Source organism: Neophocaena asiaeorientalis, unplaced genomic scaffold, assembly GCF_003031525.2.
Source record: "Neophocaena asiaeorientalis asiaeorientalis breed wild unplaced genomic scaffold, Neophocaena_asiaeorientalis_V1.1 scaffold255, whole genome shotgun sequence".
Taxonomy (NCBI): Eukaryota; Metazoa; Chordata; class Mammalia; order Artiodactyla; family Phocoenidae; genus Neophocaena; species Neophocaena asiaeorientalis.
Genome location: NW_020175398.1, coordinates 637,237 through 659,074, shown reverse-complemented (window position 1 = coordinate 659,074; position 21,838 = coordinate 637,237). Strand labels below are relative to the sequence as shown.

At 37.0% G+C, this 21,838-nt stretch overlaps 1 protein-coding gene across 2 annotated transcripts in view; it reads right to left on the bottom strand.

Annotated features, from left to right (window-relative positions):
- CTNNA2 (catenin alpha 2) overlaps positions 1 to 21,838 on the bottom strand; it is a 1,017,322-nt gene that overhangs the window by 917,247 nt on the left and 78,237 nt on the right. The gene's annotated exons all lie outside the window — the stretch shown is intronic.

Genomic DNA, 21,838 nt, shown 5'->3' with positions numbered 1-21,838 from the left:
CATAAGAATGTGGATGCTGTGGTTTATTTGCACTGACGTGTATCCCAGTTAGCAAACTAAAGCCTTTATTGGAGGTTATCAAGAAAGCTCGTCCACAGAAAAGTTCTAAATGCTATAGTCTCTACAATTTACTCCAAATCCGAGAGCAAGCAGTTATTAGGCAAAGTCACAATTAACGTCCAGTCAGGTTACAGGGCAAGAGATAATATCAGAAGAAAAGTATTGAATAAATGTGAACCAAGATGATGAATGTTGCAGAACCATTACTTCAGAAGTGGTTAATACAGCATTGGGAGCTGTCATATTCAGCTTTCTTTTGATTGTTAATAATTAGACACAGTGAATTAAAAAAGGACTCTATAAGGACACTTAAGTACAAACACTAGACAGAAAAAAGAAAGATAAAGTCATTAAGAATAAGACTGTCAGAAAACGCTAGTTAGCTGTAAAATACGTATGCAGTCAGTAACACCTTGCATTCTTTTCAGTTCCACCCACAGAGGCAACCATCAGAAGAAAGACAGCCTGTCTCCAAAGTTACTTTTTGGAGGTACAAGAATGTTCTCATTAAAGACGGTTTACTCTAGCACATTAACATAGCTCTCTTCCAGGAACCCCAACTCTCCAAAGAGCCACTACCTGGAAACGAGTTTTTATGCTTCCTAAGCAAACACAGCAAACATCTCAAAAATCTTTTATTTGTATTTATTTTTATTTTTTAATCAAATGTATTTGCCATATAACATTGTATAAGGTTAAGGTGTACAACATGTTCATTTGATACATGTATATAGTGTGTTAATACATGTATATGTTGTAATATGATTGCCATTGTAGTGATACTTGGCACCTCTATCCCTTGACATAATTACAGTACAATATGGTTGTCTATATTCATTACACTGTGCATAATTTCTCTATTTAGGCTAGGCTCTTTATTGGAGGAAAATATTCCTATTCTCACTGATACCTGATTTGTTCTCATTTTATATATAATTTTGAGACGTTCTGTGATCTAACTTTTCAGTGTTCTCAAATTAGAAAAAATGGATGGAGTTGGAAGCCATTAATGTTAGGCATATTGGCAGTTTTGGGGAGTGGAAGCTGACAGTGAATCTATTAATACCAAAAGAGCTAAATGACTATATTCTGGTTCACCTTCTCCAAAGGCAAACAGATTTCAATTTTTGTGTTGTCTCATGGTGCACTGCTGTATTAAGCACAGTTTAGGTAATGCTCCTAATAACAAGTCAGTATGAAGTGTCAGTATGTGGGAAAAAATAAACATAGAACATTACCAGGAAGTTCCTTAGAAAAATGTAATTACTTTCAAATGAAGCAAATCCATTCAGTCCTCTTTTAGTAAGAGCTCTCTTTTATTCACATGTGGAAGAATGTAAAGGGATACAAGATAGCAGAATAGAAGGAAAATTATGAGGCTCCATAAATGCTCATGTCTTAATCAGTCTAGAATAAAGAAATAATTGTTAACTCTCCCTATTGCTATTCAGTGCTTTGTTGAAGGACAAAGTCAACAAATTAGATAAGAAAAAAGAAGGAAGAGATATAAACATTAGAAAGTAGACACATTAAATTGTCATTACTTACAGAGAATATGAATGTATCAAGAAACTACAAAAGAATTAAAAGACAAACTATTAGAACTATTAGTGGTTAAATACTAGATAAGCAATAACAACCTAATAGAACAGCATTACCAATGAAAAATCTAGTTTAAAATATCCTATTCACAATAGCCATAAATTGATATTCTCAGAGATAACCATAACACAAAATATAGAATGTTGTATGAAGAAAATTATAATTGTAATGAAGAACATGAAAGATGATTTAAATAATAGAGAGACACACCAATGAGCTCTGGAGACTACAGATCTCTGTGTCTAAGCCTGATATCCAGGCTGGGACTAGGTCTTGGGTAGATGGGGCTTACAGACTTTTTTTTTCTTTGTTTGTTTGTTTTTTGCGTTACGCGGTCCTCTCACTGCTGTGGCCTCTCCCGTTGTGGAGCACAGGCTCTGGACGCGCAGGCTCAGCGGCCATGGCTCACGGGCCCAGCCGCTCCGCAGCATGTGGGATCTTCCCAGACTGGGGCACGAACCCGTGTCCCCTACATCGGCAGGCAGACTCTCAACCACTGCGCCACCAGGGAAGCCAAGACTTACATACTTTTGAAGGTCTAGTGCAGCTTGTTGGCAACCTTTTAAGAGATGGTTATTCTGTAGAAATTCCTGGTTGAATGGTACACCTTCTCTTACCCCAATCAGGCACTCTCTCTAATCCCCACAACAACTTTCACCCAAGGCAAGAGTCATTCAAGATCCACACAATCCCTTACCTCTCTAACAATTTGTGAGCACATCTTTTGTGCAGAAGAAAAAAAATAGAAAACATAAAGTTCCAGCAACAGAGACTAGGAGTAATAGCATGAACATTGACGTGTAAAAATGGGCATGATATTTTCTAGGTAGTAAGGAGACCATTCTCACTTGAGAGGGCGGCTGTATATGAATGATATAGGAAACAAGATTAGATAGATGCGGTGGAGTAAAACTTTTAAAGGCTCTGAAAGCCAAGCTAAGGAGTTTAGCTTTTATTAGCCACTGTCAACATTTTTTTTTAAATGAGAAGCATATGTGTTAAAGTGTCCGTGTTCTCTTTCCATTCATTTCTCAGCCCACTGAAATTCTGCTTTTATCCTCACACCTCCTGTAGCATAGTCCTCTTAAACTGATCTTTCACTAAAGTAATTAATAAGTTGCCAAAATCAAATTACTTTTATCTTATCATACTACTCTATCACATTTAGTGCTATTGACTCATCTCTTCTTTCTCCTGGAAATATCTCCTGGCTAATTCTTTTAGCAATAATCTTTTCCTTCTCCAAACTCCTGTCGCTTTTAGGAGGGTCATCAAGCTTACTTGTCTCTGTACCCACCTTTATCTTCCTCCCTCCTACACCAGGAAAGACTTGCTGCTACCACCACCCTTTTTTTTTGAATTTGTTTTGTTAAAGTATAGTTGATTTACAATGTTGTGTTAATTTCTGCTGTACAGCAAAGATATTCAGTTATTCATATGCATACATTCTTTTTTCATATTCTTTTCCATTATGGTTTATCACAGGATCTTGAATCTAGTTCCCTGTGCTATACAGTAGGACCTTGCTGTTTATCCATTCTCTATATATACTAGTTTGCATCTGCTAAGCCCAAACTCCCAACCCTTCCTTCCCCCACTCCCTTGGCAACCACAAGTCTGTTCTCTATATCTGTGAATCTGTTTCTGTTTGTTAGATTAGTTCATTTGTGTCATATTTTAGATTCCACTTACAAATGATATCATATGGTATTTGTCTTTCTCTTTCTGACTTATTTCACTTAATATGATAATCTTTAGGTCCATCCATGTTGCTGCAGATGGCATTATTTCATTCTTTTTCTATAGCTGAGTAATATTCCACTGTACATGCATACCACATCTTCTTTATAGATTCACCTGTAAATGGACATTTAGGTTGCTTCCATGTCTTCACTATTGTAAATAGTGCTGTTATGAACATAGGGGTCCATGCATCTTTTTGAATTATCGTTTTGGCACGAACCCGTGTCCCCTGCATCGGCAGGCGGACTCTCAACCGCTGCGCCACCAGGGAAGCTCCTGTACTACCACCCTTTTAAACTGATCTTCTGATCACATCATTCAGATTCATTGGCTATGCCAGCTTCTCTCTAAACCCTCAACATGGCCCCTCTTTGTAGGCAACTCAACCTTAGCTTAGCAGGATATTTGATTTTCTCTAGTCATATATCTCAAATATTTCCTCAATGTCTCTGCCTCTCATCAAAGAAGAGAAGAAATCCTGCAGCTCATAGATGAGAGTATAAGTGGTTAATCGTTCTAGAACCTTGACCTAATGATGGTCCCAATGGACCCTGGTCAATAAAAAAACCTCAGCAATAGCAAGAGGATGGGAAATATAGTTTTCAGATATGTTGACTGTGTGATTTGAGTATGAAACTATGAGACCCAGGCTGGTATAGACTGCTCATCATCTAATGTCCTAAGAGTAGACCCTCCATTCTTACACAACGGCAAGTAATGCAGTAGCCAACACCACTTCATTCCTTTCTTTTTTTTGCAATGTGTTTTATTGGAAGACAACTTATCTGATCGTGTCTCTTCAACTTGATCAGTTCTCTGCTTCCAGGATGTACAAACTCAATAGACATGGAAGACTTCTTCCAAAATTATAAGCAATAGTGAGGGCACCCAGGCACTTTGTCTTGGCAACTCTGTCACATCTGCCCATAACCAACAACAGTGTAGTTTGTCTAAGTCTTATCCATAGGACATTCAATTGAAAGTGAGCTCTGGAGATATCATTGTCACCCAGGGCTGGTTAGAAATATAGACTCTCAGGCCCCACTCCAGACCTACTAAAAGAGAACCTGTATTTTAACAAGATCCCAAAGTAATTCATATGCACATCAAAATCTGAGAAGCACTGAATTCTAGGACAATGATTTTCAGACTTTATCATACATTATTATTATTATTATTATTTGCAGTACACGGGCCTCTCACTGCTGTGGCCTCTCCCGTTGTGGAGCACAGGCTCCGGACGCGCAGGCTCAGCAGCCATGGCTCATGGGCCCAGCCGCTCCGCGGCATGTGGGATCTTCCCGGACCGGGGCACGAACCTGTGTCCCCTGCATCGGCAGGCGGACTCTCAACCACTGCGCCACCAGGGAAGCCCCAGACTTTATCATACTTTAGAATCACCTAGATGCTTGTTAGACGGCAAATTCCTAGATCTTATAGTGCTTCTGCTCACGTAGGTCTCAGCTAGTGTATCTCACATGCATCGCATGAAATTAGGGTATGTATGGTTTATAGACTTTACTTTCAGAAACAGCAGTCTAGCTGAAGCAAAAGAAAGTAAGAGAGATAAAGCAATGACTTCTAGAGGTAAACCCTTCCTCTTATTTTAGGTGCCATGACATATCAGGAGTCCGCAAAAACAACTTGTTGATGAATTGATTGAAAGGCAATTTCCTCTGTTGGCAATCACAAGGAACTTGGAAAAGTAAGAGTAAACAGATGTGAATGCTATAAGTCAAGCCATTATTTGAGCTCTCCAGAAAATCAATAAAAGGGAACCAAGAGCTGAAAATAAAAATGATAACTTACTTTTGCTAGATTCATGCACTCTGTAGATGTGAGTAGTAAGTCTTTATGAATTCTACTCTTGCACTGTTCTAAAGTATTTCATTTGGCATAATTGCTCAGCAAACATAACAGAGAGCTTTGATTACTGTTATAGCTTAAAAAAAGCAAGAGCATTGGGAGGTGCATATCTGAAAACAAAATTATCAAAAACAAGTTATTTATTCCAGGAGCAACAGAAGATAAATGTAAAAATCCTTAAAGAGGAAAACTCTTTAAGGGAGTTAAAATGCTCAAATGGTAGTATATTTGATAACATGAAGCCTCTAAGAGAAATCTTGTCAGGTTTTGAGCAGTGCCAAGTCAGAAAAACAACTGCTGGGCTTCCCTACAAAAAAAAAAAAAAAAAAAAAAAAAAAGAAAAACAACTTCCAAGTAATGAGTCAAAATGAGGTCTTCCTTGAATCACTCCTTGATTACCTAATCTATTCCTTTTGCAATTATACAGTAGGCACAAATATGGCTTGTACTTTTCCTTATAAAATATATGAAATGATATACACTCACCTTGTGGTACAGTCCATTATAAGTTGTTTCCTAGCACAGAATCTCCAGGATATATAAGGTGTATGTATATTGTGCATTTTGGAGAGAAAAGGAGATCAGCACAGTGACACTAGTGCTCGAGCAAAAGGAGGTGATAATACAGACTTATGGTAGTCTCACTAATAACTAAAGTAAAACTTCCATGTCATAGAAACTATTGCAGTAGAATTTCGGATTGAACTGATCTTTTCTTCCCAAACAGCTCCACATCCCGTTTTAGACAAAAAGAAGTAAATTACAAGAACCGCAGTTACTGATGCTTCCACAACTTCAAAAGTCAGAATTAGAAATGATGATCTTTTATAACGAGGCATTAGTAATTTAAAGAGGGATAAAATAAAGAATAATTCTGGTCTCTTTGTCTTTGAAAAATTTCTTCCCACTTATTTGATATTGACAATGTAGATTAGTATGTATGTTCATTGATACAGAGTCCTGGAAGCATGCATTCTTAAACTTTGAAGGTAAGGTTTTATTATATCTAAAGCAGACCTGAACTTCTACTAGTTAATTAATGCTAGAAAGAAAGCCTATAAATAGTGTTTCCCATTTAAGTTATTGTTCTTTGTGGACTCACCTGCAATTTTTAAATAAGGCCACAAGGCAAGCCTTCCCACTCAGTTGCTTTGGTATACTTTTTCCAAATACTTTATCTTGAAGAGTATACAGATGGTCTCTGACTTGTCATGGTTTGACTTACTGATTTTTCAGCTTTACAATGGTGAGAAAGCGATACGAATTCAGTAGAAAACATACTTCGAATTTTGATCTTTTCCTGGGCTAGCAATATGTGCTATGATAATCTCTCGTGATGCCAGGCAGGGGCAGCCTCAGCTCCCAGTCAACCCACCATCCCATGATCCCGAGGGGAAACAACCACACACTAATATCCATTCTGTACTCACACAACTATTCTGTTTTTCACTTTCAGTACAGTAGTCAATAAATTACATTAGGTATTCAACACTCTTTTTAAAATAGGTTTCAGTTATCCATATACATATACCTATTCTTTTTCAAATTCTTTTCCCACTTCGGTTATTACAGAATATTGAGCTGAGTTCCCTGTGCTATACAGTAGGTATATGTATAACTGAATCACTATGCTGTACATCTGAAACTAAAGCATTATAAATCAACTATAGTCCAGTATAAAATATTTTTTTTATTTAAAAAATAAATTAAAATAAGCTCTGTGTTAGATGATTTTGCCCAACTGTAAGCTATGGTCTAAGCACATTTAAGTTAAGCTATACTAAGCTATAATGTTCAGTAGGTTAGATGGATTAATGAATTTGCCAAATGATATTTTCAACTTAACGATGGTTTTATCAGGACTTGACCTCATTGTAAGTCAAGGAAGATCTGTTGACATCAAAAAGTAGATTTCCAAAATTAACCCTAAAACAGACATTCTGTGATTGGGTTTGAGGAATTTCTATGGCCGGCCAGTTTGACTATATTAAATTTCTATGAATAGCCAGTTATAACTATATCAAATTTTTTCTAGGCTAAACTTTCTGTGGTTACAATTTACAGAGTGGATCAGTTGGGCCCTGGATGATCGATTCATCTTTAGATTAGAAGTGGTTCAAACTTATTTCCTAGCAAGAATCTCACTAGTGTCAAAATGAAATAAGGTGGCCTTCTCGGGACTTCCCTGGTGGTGCAGTGGTTAAGAATCCCCCTGCTAATGCAGGGGACATGGGTTCAAGCCCTGGTCCGGGAAGATCCCACATGCAGCGGAGCAACTAAGCCCATGCACCACAATTACTGAGCCTGTGCTCTAGAGCCCGTGAGCCACAACTACTGAGCCCGAGTGCCACAACTACTGAAGCCCACACGCCTAGACCTCGTGCCCCTCAACAAAAGAAGCCACCACAATGATAAGCCTGCATGCCGCAATGAAGAGTAGACCTCACTCGCCGCAACTAGAGAAAGCCTGTGCGCAGCAACGAAGACCCAACACAACCAAAAATAAATAAATGAATTTATTTTTAAAAAAGGTGGCCTTCTCCTTAAGCACTTGTTCTTCAGAAGAAACTCAATTTTCCTTATAGGATGTTAAACTAACATTTTCCGCTCTCTATTAAGCCTGCTGTTTCATATTTAGGTAGCAGCATTAGGAGCTCAATTTCTTGTAACCTCCAGGGAGTGTGGTCTAGATTTTCTGTCATCCAAAAGCTTGTCTGAGAGAAACAACATTTAGTTTTGCTTGAAGGAAGTGCAGTCCACCTCTGTCTCCACCTATTATAATAGCTCAACTTAAAACACATAAGTAAAGAGAGAAATGGTATTATCCTGGACACTGGTGCAAATGTTTCTACTGCCTTAGTGCAATATCACTTAGTTCAACGGAGGATACTACCACAAAGGGTTTTAGAAAGCTCACTGTGTATACTTTAAAGTTATAGATAAGATAATCATTCTTCACATAATACTGAGAAATTTTTGAATGATTTTAGTACCAAGAATATTGGAACCTCTCCTTAGAAACGGGTTTGATTTTATTTCATGGACATTAAATTGTGTAATAAATAAATTATTCCTTTTTGCACTGACTTCAATAAAAAAAAGTTTATCCCAAGTCTGTGGTCCCTATTATAAAGCATATGATTTAATGTTTATTATTACTGTGTTAGTCTCCATCTTTGCTCCTTATCTATACTTATAGTCATCTTTCTTTTTAAATCACTTTCCTTTAAGGTATGTTAACCTTTCAGTATTTTATATATCCTTTAAAGTCTCCATAAATCTTTTACGGAAGGCAGTAAAATATATTCTGTCAATTGATATACCTTTTTTCCACACTTTTACATATGCAAAATGAAGATTAATCCTACAATCTGTGTCATCTAAAATATACATTTGATAAAATTTTATTTTTTTCTTACAGGTACTTAAATATATATATCTTACAATTGATGACATGCTAGATTTGATAAAACATGGTAAATCAAACAAGCACAAGAAACAAGCTTATTTAAAGGATCTAGTAACAACCTAGATTTTCCTAGAATCTCTGTAACTTTCAATGTCTACACTTACAGCAATAAAAAATTACACTCAAAATTAAGACACTAAAGCAATATCAGAATTCACTGAAGGAGCAACTGTTTAGAATCAGGAATTTTAAGTGAGTGAGAAGATGTTTCTGTTTTTAAAAATCCTAAATGTTGGGACTTCCCTGGTGGTCCAGTGGTAAAGAATCGGCCTTCCAATGCAGGTGATGCAGGTTTGATCCCTGGTCAGGGAACTAAGATCCCACATGCTGCAGGGCAACTAAGCCCACGCACCACAACTACTGAGCTCGTGGGCCTCAACTAGAGAGCCTGAATTCCGCAAAGTACAGAGCCCACGAGTCCTGGAGCCTGCACGCCACAACTAGAGAAGAGAAAACGCACACGTCACAACTAAAGAAAAGCCCATGCGCGGCAGTGAAGAGCCCACACACCACAATGAATCCCGCGTGCCACAACTAAGACCCGACGCAGCCAAAAATAAATAAACAAACAAACAAACAAATAAATAAATAAATAAATCTTCAAAAAAGACCCTAAATGTTCTAACCATCAGCGCTCACCTGAGGAAATCCCATGCTGTTCTTAATGCCCCACTAAATTGAAGAATGACTAAACTACGTTCATGATTCACTATTTTGGATTTAACTAAGATTGAAATAAAAGGAAACAAAATAAAACTAGACTGTTACAAGAAACAGTATACACAAATCTGAAACCATAATAAATAAAAACTATTTTCCAATCAACACTATGTTAACTAAAGGATTCAGTTGACCAAAACTTCTATTCCCCCCAAATTCATCAAGTCTTTTTACTATTACAATCATTGATTGACAACGCCACTTGCTTTGACATTTTCCTTCTTTAAAGTTAGTGAATTCCAACACAGAGTGCACACGCTCTATGGGAAGTAATGGATAATCCATGGGATGCAGGAAAAGTACCAGGATTCTATATTGGCTTTTGTGTAAAAAAGGAAATTAAGAATTAAGCCATACTAATGTTTCATATAAGGACTTAAACTGGCACCACCACCTCATCTCTACATCAGATGGCCTTGAGCCACATATGACAAATGGCGTATCTTGAGAGAAAGATAAGGTCCACAAATCCAAGGAATTGGCAATGGTGGCCTTACACTTCAATGTATATACTTTCTTAAGTGGTTTTAAGGATTATATTAATTGATTTTTCAAACATATACAAAAACACCCTCACAAAATGGACCAGAAACTTAAAAGGACCACTGTGAATTGGAAACTGGGACTTGAAGATAGTACTAAAAATGCAATCACAATTTAACAATTTAAGAAAATGCAGGGCAGACCCCCTCCCAGTCTTTTTTTTTTTTTCTTGCAGATTTCTTTTATAAATAATCCTTTATTCACTGCAGTGAATATAAGCAGAATGTACCACAAACTGAATATGGGTTTAGGTAATTACAACTCATTTTTATCATTCACATATGGCTGAGAAAAGAAAATGAAACACTGTCTCTAGAAGCAAAGGATGACTTCATAGTTTCTTAATTTCTTTCTCTGAGGAGCTTTTAAACTGTAAAATATTCACAATTACATACAGTGTCCCAAAGCTACTTTAACAATACATTTTTTGGTTATCTTTTTTTTTTTTTTTTTTTTTTTTTTTTTTTTTTTTTTTTTGGCCAACAGGACTAAATAATCAAGTACAGGTACAGTGAAGCAAGCGAGAGGAAATTATATGTTAAAAGGGGACTCTGTAACAATGGCTTGTTGCTTGGGTATTTCCTCTGCCTACTTGCCCTTTGTTTAGATATCCAGTAGCTATCCAGGCTCTTTTCTGGGAATGAGACAATTTTAGTTAATTGTGACTTTCCTATGATTAGTTTTGTTGTGTTTCTTTTTAATTTTTGAATTTTATTTATCTTTTTATACAGCAGATTCTTATTAGTTATCCATTTTATACATATTAGTGTATATATGTCAATCCCAATCTCCCAATTCACACACAGACACCCCTGCCACTTCCCCCCTTGGTGTCCATATGTTTGTTCTTTACATCTGTGTCTCTACTTCTGCCCTGCAAACTGGTTCACCTGTACCATTTTTCTAGGTTCCACATATATGCCTTAATATACAATATTTGTTTTGCTCTTTCTGACTTACTTCACTATGACAGTCTCTAGATCCATCCATGTCTCTACAAATGATGCAATTTTGTTCCTTCTTATGGCTGAGGAATATTCCATTGTATATATGTACCACACCTTCTTTATCCATTCGTTTGTCGATGGGCATTTAGGTTGCTTCCATGACCTGGCTATTGTAAATAGTGCCCCAATGAACATTGGGGTACATGTGTCTTTTTGAATTATGGTTTTCTCTGGGTATATGCCCAGTAGTGGGATTGTTAGATCATATGGTAATTCTATTTTTAGTTTTTTAATGAACCTCCATACTGTCCTCCATAGAGGCTGTATCAATTTACATTCCCACCAACAGTGCAACAGGGTTCCCTTTTCTCCACACGCTCTCCAGCATTTGTTGTTTGTAGATTTTCTGATGATGCCCATTCTAACTGGTGTGAGGCGATACTTCATTGTACTTTTGATTTGCATTTCTCTAATAATTAGAGATGTTGAGCAGCTTTTTATGTGCTTCTTGACCATCTGTATGTCCTCTTGGAGAAATGTCTGTTTAGGTCCTCTGACCATTTTTTGATTGGGGAGTTTGTTTTTTTTAATATTGACCCGCATGAGCCGTTTATATATTTTGGAGATTAATCCTTTGTCCGTTGATTCGTTTGCAAATATTTTCTACCATTCTAAGGGTTGTCTTTTCATCTTGTTTGTAGTTTCCTTTGCTTTGCAAAAGCTTTTAAGTTTCATTAGGTCCCATTTGTTTATTTTTGGTTTTATTTCCATTACTCTGGGAGGTGGGTCAAAAAAGATCTTGCTGTGATTTATGTCAAAGAGGGTTCTTCCTATGTTTTCCTCTAAGAGTTTTATAGTGTCCAGTCTTACATTTAGGTCTTTAATCCATTTTGAGTTTATTTTTGTGTATTGTGTTAGGGAGTGTTCAAATTTCATTCTTTTACATGTAGCTGGCCAGTTTTCCCAGCACCACTTATTGAAAGACTGTCCTTTCTTCACTGTATATCCTTGCCTCCTTTGTCATAGATTAGTTGACCATAGGTGCGTGGGTTTATCTCTGGGATTTCTATCCTGTCCCATTGATCTATATTTCTGTTTTTGTGCCAGTACCATATTGTATTGATTACTGTAACTCTGTTGTACAGTCTGAAGCCAGGGAGTCTGATTCCTCCAGCTCCATTTTTTTCACTCAAGACTGCTTTGGCTATTCGGGGTCTTTTGTGTTTCCATACAAATTTTAAGATTTTTTGTTCTAGTTCTGTAAAAAATGCATTGGTAACTTGATAGGGATTGCATTGAATCTGTAGACTGCTTTGGGTAGTATAGTCATTTTCACATTACTGATTCTTCCAATCCAAGAACATGGTGTATCTCTCCATCTGTTTGTATCATCTTTAATTTCTTTCATCAGTATCTTATAGTTTTCTGCATACAGGTCTTTTGTCTCCCTAGGTAGGTTTATTCCTAGGTATTTTATTATTTTTGTTGCAGTGGTAAATGGGAGTGTTTCCTCTTTCAGATTTTTCATCATTAGTGTATAGGAATGCAAGAGCTTTCTGGGCATTGATTTTGTATCCTGCAACTTTACAAAATTCATTGATTAGCACTAGTAGTTTTCTGGTGGCATCTTTAGGATTGTCTATGTATAGTATCATGTCATCTGCAAACAGTGATAGTTTTACTTCTTCTTTTCCAATTTGTATTCCTTTTATTTCTTTTTCTTCCCTGATTGCCATGGCTAAGACTTGCAAAACAATATTGAATAATAATGGCGAGAGTGGACATCCTTGTCTTGTTCCTGATCTTAGAGGAAATGCTTTTAGTTTTTCACCATTGAGAATGACGTTTGCTGTGGGTTTGTCGTTTATGGCCTTTATTATGATGAGGTAGGTTCCCTCTATGCCCAATTCTGGAGAGTTTTTATCATAAATGGGTGTTGAATTTTGTCAAAAGCTTTTTCTGCATCTATTGAGATGATCATATGGTTTTTATTCTTCAATTTGTTAATATCATGTATCACATTGATTGATTTGCATATATTGAAGAATCCTTGCATCCCTGGGATATATCCCACTTGATCATGGTGTACAATCCTTTTAATGTGTTGTTGGATTCTGTTTGCTAGTATTTTGTTGAGGATTTTTACATCTATATTCATCAGTGATGTTCACCTGTAGTGCTCTTTCTTTGTGGCATCTTTGTCTGGTTTTGGTATCAGGGTGATGGTGGCCTCGTAAAATGAGTTTGGGAGTGTTCCTCCCTCTGCTATATTTTGCAAGAGTTTGAGAAGGATAGATGTTAGCTCTTCTCTAAATTTTGATAGAATTCACCTGTGAAGCCATCTGGTCCTGGACTTCTGTTTGTTGGAAGATTTTTAATCAGTTTAAATTTCATTACTTGTGATTGGTCTGTTCATATTTTCCACTTATTCCTGGTTCAGCCTTGGAAGGTTATACCTTTCTAAGAATTTGTCCATTCCTTCCAGGTTGTCCATTTCATTGGCATAGAGTTGCTTGTAGTAGTCTCTTAGGATGCTTTGTATCTCTGTGGTGTCTGTTGTAACTTCTCCTTTTTCATTTCTAATTTTATTGATTTGAGTCCTCTCCCTCTTCTTCTTGATGTGTCTGGCTAATGGTTTACCAATTTTGTTTACCTTCTCAAAGAACCAGCTTTTAGTTTTATTGATCTTTGCTATTGTTTCATTTGTTTCTATTTCATTTAGTTCTGATCTAATCTTTATGATTTCTCTCCTTCTGCTAACTTCAGGTTTTGTTTGTTCTTATTTCTCTAGTTCCTTTAGGTGTAAGGTTAGATTGTTTATTTGAGATTTTTCTTGTTTCTTGAGGTAGGCTTGTATTTCTATAAACTTCCCTCTTAGAACTGCTTTTGCTGCATTCCATTGGTTTTGGATCATTGTGTTTTTGTTGTCATTTGTCTCTAGGTATTTTTTGATTTCCTCTTTGATTTCTTCAGTGATATCTTGGTTATTTAGTAATGTATTGTTTAGCCTCCATGTGTTTGTGATTTATGCATTTTTTTCCCTGTAATTGATTTCTAATCTCATAGCGTTGTGGTCAGAAAATATGCTTGATATGATTTCAATATTCTTAAATTTACTGAGGCTTGATCTGTGACCCAAGATGTGATCTATCCTGGAGAAGGTTCCATGTGCACTTGAGAAGAAAGTGTAATCTGCTGTTTTTGGATGGAATGTCCTATAAATATCAATTATAGCTATCTGGTCTATTGTGTCATTTAAAGCTTGTGTTTCCTTATTAATTTTCTGTTTGGATGATCCGTCCATTGGTATAAGTGAGGTGTTAAAGTCCCCCACTATTATTGTGTTGCTGTCAATTTCCTCTTTTATAGCTGTTAGCAGTTGCCTTATATATTGAGGTGCTCCTATGTTGGGTGAATATATATTTATAATTGTTATATCTTCTTGGATTGACTCCTTGATCATTATGTAGTGTCCTTCCTTGTCTCTTGTAACATTCTTTATTTTAAAGTTTATTTTATCTGATATGAGTATTGTTACTCCAGCTTTCTTTTGATTTCCATTTGCATGGAATATCTTTTTCCATCCCCTCACTTTCAGTCTGTATGTGTGCCTAGGTCTGAAGTGGGTCTCTTGTAGACAGCATATATATGGGTCTTGTTTTTGTATCCATTCAGCGAGCCTGTGTCTTTTGGTTGGAGCATTTAATCCATTCACGTTTAAGGTAATTATCGATATGTATGTTCCTATGAACATTCTCTTAATTTTATGGGTTTGTTTTTGTAGGTCCTTTTCTTCTCTTGTGTTTCCCACTTAAAGAACTTCCTTTAGCATTAGTTGTAGAGCTGGTTTTGTGGCGCTGAATTCTCTTAGCTTTTGCTTGTCTGTAAAGCTTTTGATTTCTCCATCAAATCTCAATGAGATCCTTGCCAGGTAGAGTAATCTTGGTTGTAGGTTCTTCCATTTAATCACTTTAAGTATATCATGTCACTCCTTCCTGGCTTGTAGTTTCTGCTGAGAAATCAGCTGTTAACATTATGGGAGTTCCCTGTATGTTATTTGGCATTTTTCCCTTGCTGCTTTCAATAATTTTTCTTTGTCTTTAATTTTTGTCAATTTGATTACTATGTGTCTCGGTGTGTTTCTCCTTGGGTTTATCCTGCCTGGGACTCTGCATTTCTTGGACTTGGGTGGCTATTTCCTTTCCCATGTTAGGGAAGTTTTCAACTATAATCTCTTCAAATATTTTCTTGGGTCCTTTCTCTCTCTGTTCTCCTTCTGGGACCCCTATAATGTGAATCTTGTTGGCTTTAATGTTGTCCCAAAGGTCTCTTTGGCTGTCTTCATTTCTTTTCATTCATTTTTCATTATTTTGTTCCATGACAGTGAATTCCACCATTCTGTCTTCCAGGTCACTTATCCATTCTTCTGCTTCAGTTATTCTGCTATTGATTCCTTCTAGTGTGTTTGTCATTTCAGTTATTGTATTGTTCATCTCTGTTTGTTTGTTCTTTAATTCTTCTATGTCTTTGTTAAACATTTCTTGCATCTTCTCGATCTTTGCCTCCATTCTTTTTCTGAGGTCCTGGATCATCTTCACTATCTTTATTCTGAATTCTTTTTCTGGAAGGTTGCCTATCTCCATTTCATTTAGTTGTTTTTCTGGGGTTTTATCTTGTTCCTTCATCTGGTACATAGCCCTCTGACTTTTCATATTGTCTATCTTTCTGTGAATGTGGTTTTTGTTCCACAGGCTGCAGGATTGTTGTTATTCTTGCTTCTACTGTCTGCCCTCTGGTGGATGAGGCTATCTAAGAGGCTTGTGCCAGTTTCCTGATGGGAGGGACTGTGGTGGGTAGAGCTGGGTGTTGTTCTGCTGGGCAGAGCTCAGTAAAACTTTAATCCATTTGTCTGCTGATGGGTGGGGCTGGGTTCCCTCCCTGTTGTTTGGCCTGAGGTGACACAACACTGGAGCCTACCCCACTCTTTGGTGGGGCTAATGGCGGACTCTGGGGGGACTCATGCCAAGGAGTACTTCCCAGAACTTCTGCTGTCAGTGTCCTTGTCCCCATACTGAGCCACAGCCAACCCCCGCCTCTGCAGGAGACCATCCAATACTAGCAGCTAGTACTGGTTCAGTCTCCTATGGTGTCACTGCTCCTTCCCCTGGGTCCCAATGTGCACACTACTTTGTGTGTGCCCGCCAAGAATGGAGTCTCTGTTTCCCCCAGCCCTGTCGAAGTCTTGCAATCAAATCCCACTAGCCTTCAAAGTCTGATTCTCTAGGAATTCCTTCTTCCATTGCCAGACCCCCAGGTTGGGTAGCCTGATGTGGGGCTCAGAATGTTCACTCCAGTGGGTGGACTTCTGTGGTATAAGTGTTCTCCAGTCTGTGAGTCACCCACCCACCAGTTATGGGATTCGATTTTATTGTGATTGCACCTCTCCTTCCATCTCACTGTGGCTTCTCCTTTGTCTTTGGATGTGGAGTATCTTTTTTGGTGAGTTCCAGTGTCTTCCTGTCAATGATTGTTCAGCAGGTAGTTGTGATTCCGGTGCTCTCATAAGAGGGAGTGAGCTCATGTCCTTCTACTCTGCCATCTTCCCTATGGTTAGTTTTATCTATCACCTCCATGTGGCTTTCGTTCTGGTGCTGTGGCAAGAGGATACGGCATTCCTCGACTCTCCCTCTAGTCTTAATACAAGCTCTTGTTAGCTACATTATGAGGCTGAAAAAAAGACAAGTTAATCAGAGCTGAGAAGTTGAAATATATATTTACATCCACTATTTCTAACAATGAATCTCATTCCAGTTTCCTTGAGATATTAGCTAATGATGTCCTAAAGCAAGTATGATTTGCAAAACTTTGAAAAGGTTAAGTATACAGAAAATTTAACCATTTAAATTATATATCATATTTATTTTTAGTGAAAAGTAAGTTTATTGTTTTCATTATTGTTAACGGGAAAGACCACCTGGTGCTATCGAACACACTTCTTTTTCCTTTGTTCACAAGACAAGATTGTGTTTCCTAGCTTCCCTTGGAGTTTATGTGGTCAACTGACTGAATTCCAATCAACAGAATGTGAGCCTCAAGTGATATGTGCTCTTCTCCTGGGCCACTAACATGCTCCTCCACATTTTTTCCCCCCAAACTGACAAACCTGGGCCACTAACACGCTCCTCCACATTTTTTCCCCAAAACTGACAAATTTGGAAGCCAAGTGTTGAAGATGATGAAGCCACAGGCTGGAAGGAGCCGAAGCCCTTAAATTTTCCCTTGAAGGAGACCAACCCATGGATCAGAAAGACCCATTTGGATATTATGTAATGAGAAGAAAACTTCTATTATGTCAAGCCATTGATATTTTGAGGTTTATCTGTTACAGCAGGTAACATTAACTACATTTGAGAACTTTTAAGATCTACTCTTTTAGCAACTTCCAAATATACAATACACTGTTATTAACTAAAGTCACCATGCTATACATTACATCCCCAGGACTTATATCTACGAACGCATTTTTAGTTTGCTTGTTTAGGTTCCACATATAAGTAAGATCATATGGTGTTTGTCTTTCTCTGACTTATTTCACTTAGCATAATGCCCTCAAGGTCCATTCATGTTGTCACAAATAGCAAGACTTTATTATTTTTATGGCTAAACAGTATTCCATTCTGTGTGTGTGTGTGTGTGTGTGTATGTGTGTGTGTGTGTGTGTGTGTGTGTGTATAATTTTCTTTATTCATTCATTCATCCATGGACACTTAGATTGTCTCCATGTCTTGGCTATCATAAATAATGCTGCCATGAACATCGGGCACAGATATCTTTTCAAGATAGTATTTTCATAAGTAGAATTGCTGGGTCATATGATAGAACTATTTTTAATTTTTGAAGAACATCCATACTATTTTCCATTATGGCTCTACCAATTTACATTCCCAACAACAATGCACAATTCCCTTTTCTCTACAAAATGTATATATTTTATAATTGTATATATAACACATTAGGTTCAGGAATGTACACTTATTTAGAAAAATAACACATGCACTAAATATGTATGTATACATACAGACACATACAAACATTTTTTAAAACCGTGTTAGGTTATTATTACAACATTTGGTAGATAAAGTTTTGGGTGGCAGTTTTTCACTTTTTATGCAGCTCTGTACACACTTCCTTTCTGTGAATTGCTATGAAATTTTCCATTTTCCATATGCAGAAGTTTGAAAGGGCCAAGCCCTTTTCTTATACAATTTTGGAAAGTCATTCTCTTCATACCATTTCAATGATCTAGGTGTAACCTGCTTGTCAGTTAATGGTATGTTTCTCATAACAAAAAACAAACAGAAAGATAACATTAAGTTTGCTTTTCAAGTCAGATTACAAATTTTCTCTCAAAGTTACGATCCAACTACTGAATCTAAGAATTATTAAATATGAAATTTCAAGGAGCCAGCTAATGCCTTTAGTAAAATGTGACATTCACATAGATATTGTTAAATAAGCCCATAGATATGGGTACATAAAATCATTACTTATATAGCCCAACATGTTACAAAGCCTCTTTCAAAATTTTCCTTGTGGACTTTACAACCTTTTACTCATTTGATTTAAGGAGGTGACAGGTACCTGCTACCTGCAAGAACTTCATGTGAATATTCTTTTACCTTTTAAAAAAATAAACTGCATCTGGTAGTAAATATGTGAAATCATAGTTGCAACATAGGTGATGTTATAGGATAAATATTTTCCCTCCTCCTTTTCAATTTGAAAGCACTTTAAGGAACTACTGTCAAATGCTTGACGATGTCTCACATGTCAGGATACCTCCCTCAATTCTTCCTGCCCCAATACACCTCACTGACCACCAGCCAGATTTTCCACCTACTAAAATTCTTACCAAAGCTTCTACCAACCATGCATCTTCTATTTCTGTCTACCCACAGGCATCTTAAATTATTCATTTTCTCTGGACCAAAATGGTAAGTAAAACCCAAGGTATAACTGAACACACAACACAACTGCACAGACAGGTCTGGCGGTCAGACACAACCTACTACACCCCCCCCTTATTACTGAGATCTGCATCAGAGGTGTTTTGGAAAGTTATCAATCAACTTGAGTACTGGGTACAACAAAACATATTAATCAGTTTGAGGAATCAGAAAAAGTTATTTAGAAACAGATCAATGCATTCAGCAAACACTTGTGATAACAAAACAGACAGCAGGGCTCCTGGAAACAACAGGACCAATCTTCTAATAGCAAGTCTAAACGCATCAATGAAATCATAGTTATAACACAGGTGATAAATAGTTTATCACCATGCTCTGTATATTCTAATATCACTTGCTAAAGTTAATATTTGTTCCTATTAAGTATACCGGGTAGAGGCAACTTTCAAAAGTAACAGATGCCAAAACAAAGAAATCTTGCAAAAAACCTAAAAAAAAAAAAAACAAAACCCCCAAAATCCAAATTCTAACATGGACCAGGAAATTTTAGTATAAATCCTGCTGATCTTAACAATAAAAAAGAGAATCAAATAATCAGGCTATTCAGAGCAATAATACATGGAGGTATTAATTTCTTTTTTTTAAAATCTTTATTGGAGTATAATTGCTTTACAATGGTGTGTTAGTTTCTGCTTTACAACAAAATGAATCAGTTATATATATATACATATGTTCCCATATCTCTTCCCTCTTGCGTCTCCCTCCCTCCCACCCTCCCTATCCCACCCCTCCAGGCGGTCACAAAGCACCGAGCCGATATCCCTGTGCCATGCGGCTGCTTCCCACTAGCTATGTACCTTACATTTGTTAGTGTGTATATATGTCCATGCCTGTCTCTCGCCCTGTCACAGCTCACCCTTCCCCCTCGCCATATCCTCAAGTCCGTTCTCCAGTAGGTCCGTGTCTTTATTCCTGTCTTACCCCTAGGTTCTTCATGACATTTTTTTTTCTTAAATTCCATATATATGTGTTAGCATACGGTATTTGTCTTTCTCTTTCTGACTTACTTCACTCTGTATGACAGACTCTAGGTCTATCCACCTCATTACAAATAGTTCAATTTTGTTTCTTTTTATGGCTGAGTAATATTCCATTGTATATTCTTCCCTAATATCTTAAATGTATTTAAAGAATTTTTTCCAGCAGGGAGGTAGGGATATAAACTTCATCTTATGAAATAAAAATGTTTGTTCATTTTCTCAAACATTTTGCAGTAGCCATTAAATATACCCTTTCTCTCCCTCTCCCTCCCCTCCCCCTTGCCCTCTCCCCTTCCCCCTTCCCCCTTTTCTCTCCTGTGCATGTGCACACATGCACACTCACACACACATACAGAAGAGTAAATACAGACTAGCATGCCCACCATGCTACTTTGACTTTTATGGTTTTTCATATGACATATATTTTAAAAATATTGTGTCAAAGTCCAGATCCTGGTAACTAAGGTATATTTGAAATGTAAATTCCAAACCAGTACTTTTGGAAGTACTGATAAGGAGGCTTTAGATTCTTTGTAAACTCAAAAGTATAATAAGTGGAATTACTACTAAAATGAAAAAAATATATAAGCCATTAGCACTTCTTGGAACAGAAGTTACCAGTCTCACATAAAGGGAATGATACTTGCAAGCCACAGGGGGATTCATTTAACACAAAACCTACTGAGTTCTGGGGAAAAAAAAACAACAACAACTATGTTTCCCCACTAGCATATTTAAAAACAGTTTCTTCCAAAAACAAAAAGCAAAGTAATCCCACCAAAATCTCATCCTTTCTATTGTTGATTAGTCTTTACTCTAGAATCAAAATTAATCATGACTAATAATACCACCTTACTCTTTCCCTAATAGAACCCTAAACAGCAAGTGCCCTCTAGCTGTGCCCAGCTTATTACACACATAGCACGCGTATGTGAGAATGAGGAAATGAAAGTATTACCTCTGTTACTCCGATAACAACATCAAGCCCTGAGAAATTTGCTTGCCAGCGGTCATAAAGCCACTGAAGGAGAAGAATTCAGGTTTTAATTTGTCAGACACTGGCAGTTTACTTCCCTAAGATAATGTCCAACACATACTTGCCTCATTTTACATACAGTACAAATTTCTAAAACCAAAACCAACTGTATTTTATAGCTAGAAAGTGGATGTGGCTGTATAATTTCATTAGGGTATGCATGACATACCTCTTTTTAAAAAATTCCCTTTTTTCCCAAAGATATAATTATATCATCTACTGACATTTTCTGATTTTGATATGTAAGTGTACATTATTATTCTCCCATTAAGCTACAAACCGCTGATAAAATGCCAATGGCTTGAATAAAGACCACATTGACATTTTACTATAGGGTCATCTCGTTATGGACAGAATGCCAGCCTTCCACTTGAATGCACTGCATATTGTCTAGCTGCATTCCTTCAGCTTTACTTCTCAAAGGCTTCAAGGTTCTATGGAACTGTTGATGAAATAAAGGGGAAAATGAGCAGACTGTAATTATCTTGTCAAGATTCTTTTTGTGAACATTTATTTGGCAACTCACAAAAAAGAAAGAATCTCATTTTCTACTTCAGAATATCATTTCTCTTTAAATGTATTAGCATTTTTGAAATTGCAGAATGGAGTCTAGAGGATCAGTACTGAATACTGCAGAGTGAAATGTCAGTAATAGGCAGTGGCATGAGTTAGTGGAGAGAGGGCAGGCTTTGGAACTACCATGTCCTATCTGGGTGAGAAATTACTGAATCTGAGACTCATTTTCCTATTTTGAAAAATGAGGGTAATAATATACACCTCATAGGGATGTTCTAAAGTTTAAATATGACAGCTTATTTAAATCACTTAGCTCTCTAACAAAGAAG